The sequence below is a fragment of the Rhinopithecus bieti genome, unplaced genomic scaffold (assembly GCF_001698545.2).
Source record: "Rhinopithecus bieti isolate Rb0 unplaced genomic scaffold, ASM169854v2 scaffold_5273, whole genome shotgun sequence".
Taxonomy (NCBI): Eukaryota; Metazoa; Chordata; class Mammalia; order Primates; family Cercopithecidae; genus Rhinopithecus; species Rhinopithecus bieti.
In genome coordinates, this window is record NW_016805057.1 from 2,545,086 (window position 1) to 2,547,606 (window position 2,521).

Sequence of the window (2,521 nt, forward strand, 5' to 3'; positions counted from 1 at the left end):
AAAATAAAATTTTTATAATATTAAAAATATAAGAAGCTAAACTATGAGCAACAAGCCAAAACCCCATGTTCTTCTGAATTCCTGACTCCCCCCAAATAGTTCCAAATCACTATAGTATTCGCATAGCTCTTTAATAAATTTTATGGATAAACAGTGAATTCCGTGTTCAATGTAAAATAACATAGAAATTTAGAGTTTTAATTGCAATGTCCTTTGTAAACTTTAAAAGGTTCCAAAGCAGTTTTCATAAATGGGATTCCATTTTCCACAGCCAAAATACTATACTGACCCTGACCCTCATGTACTGTTACCTATGCATTTGTGTGCCATTTATTTTAATTACAAAATTTCTCCCCTTCATTAAATTTATTGTATGCCTTTCAGTATATCAAAATGATAGATTAAATGTAGAAATAAATTATTACTTATTTATAATAAAATTGAATCTTGCCCTTGGAATCATTTTCTTGTAGCTCCTTGTAGCTAAAATAGGGCTTTGATTTCAACCTTGCCCCTGACGTGCTGTGTGATGAAATCTTAGGCAAGTTACTCAATCTAAGCATCAGTTTCCCCATCTGCAAATCAGGGAAAATAATATATGCTTTCATTATTTTGAGAGTTAAATGAAATGATGTATACAAATTGTCAAATAGGACATAGCATACTCAGTACCTTATCATTGTTTAGTGTTGTTATTTTGTATCTACAGTGTTTTGGAAAACAGCATGATTAATCAATTGACTGGAAGAGACACAGTCTAACAGACAATATATAGACCATTTATATTGGCCATGAAAGTGTCCATAATGGCTGACTTAACTGGCTTTAATGTGTAAAATATGGTGACTCCCATGGTTTTAAGATATGGCTTTAAGTAGATATCAATTCCTTTACATTGGTCAACTGTAATTTGCCCACAGATTGCACATGTACTAATATTTTGAGATGTTAACTGTGGGTTTTTTCCCCTCCCTCTGTTTCCTTGCATTTGTTACCTTTTACTGATCATTTAGGTAATGGTGCCTAGCAGGCCTGGGTCAGGACAGATACTACTGAGAATTCAGAAGTAATATATTTGCTTTGAGTTTCATATGAGGCTTTTAAAAGTATTCTTGAATTTAAAGTATTTAAAACAGTATTCTTGAAATCATAGCGTTCCTTTGCAGAAGACTCGGTATTTTGAGAGTTGACATCTTGCTAAGCCATTAAAAGCACCGAGAACCTTGAAAGAATCCATTTATACTGAAATCAAGGAGTGGGGAAGAATACATGGGTAGAATAACAGCTCCCAAAGAGATAAAATTGACCAGCATACAGACAGAAAATGATATAGGGCTAGAAGAGGTCTTGTGATTGGACAATGAAGCTGACTGTATTGACTAAACAATTGCAGGTACAGCACAGACTCACGATGATCCTCAACACCAGGAAGAATGGATTAGATCTCTGCAGAGGCCAGTGAGATCAGAAAATGACATTTAGTGCAGAGCAGTGTCCCTGATGACACAAGTCCGCTGGAACTTAGAACACTTCCATGGAGAAAAAAAAATGAGGAAGAGGAGAATTTTGAACCGAATATTTATCCCAAAGAGACTGAGTTTTAAACCAGAAGCATGTGTGTGAAATGCCACTAAGCAAAAGGGCTCATATTTTAAGCTAGGTTCAATTATACAGAAGTAAAATTAAAATAACTTCAATTTTCTAATTTTAGAGTTTGTGATTACGTTGGAATATCATATCCACTAAATCATCAGACTTTGGATGCCTCAAATTTTAGTTCTTCATTAATCTGAAAGCCTCTATTATCTGAAATAGTTTCCAAGATAAGAAAAAACAGGGAAAAAAGGTTTCTTTTCAAATAATTTTGACTGTCATAAAATGTAAAATAGGTATATGTATTATCAAGGATATTTTAGAAAACTACATTAAAACTTACAAGCAGAGCACATTATCTTAAGCAGATTACACCTATCTTCTTCATATCTGAATTTAAAAGCAAACTTTCAAATCTATAACTCAAAGTGTTATCATTTACAAATATTTTGAATCCCAATATAAACTTTAAAAGTTTAGAAAACTAGAATTTTTTACAAGCGATAACTAAACTTACAAAGTATAATAACTTTTAATATGCAAGTTACATTAAAATCTATTTTATAATCAGCATTTGGTTCTGACTTGTCTTCAGCCGAGTATACAGTGTACTCCCCACATGAAAATGTAGGTTTCACCATTTTCACTGTAGCTGTTTCTGAGTCATGGACCAAAGCTGATTGTGTTACGGGATAAGCTGTTTGAAGTGTTAGCCATAGTAAGCCATGCTAAGCCATAATAAAACTATTACTGTTAGACATAATAAGATTATTAATATCCGATTTTATATCAGCTCCCCTTACTGAATTTCAGGCACATAGAAAGGTAAGGAGAAAATGGATTTAAATTTTTTTGATGCTGTCTGTTTGAAATTATTTAATCCTACAAATGAATATTTTAAACCATATTTCCTATTTGTTTTGTTTCT

At 32.6% G+C, this 2,521-nt stretch overlaps 1 protein-coding gene across 1 annotated transcript in view; it reads left to right on the forward strand.

The window, feature by feature from the left end:
• Window positions 1-2,521, forward strand: part of CCDC122 (coiled-coil domain containing 122) — a 49,202-nt gene that overhangs the window by 42,556 nt on the left and 4,125 nt on the right. The gene's annotated exons all lie outside the window — the stretch shown is intronic.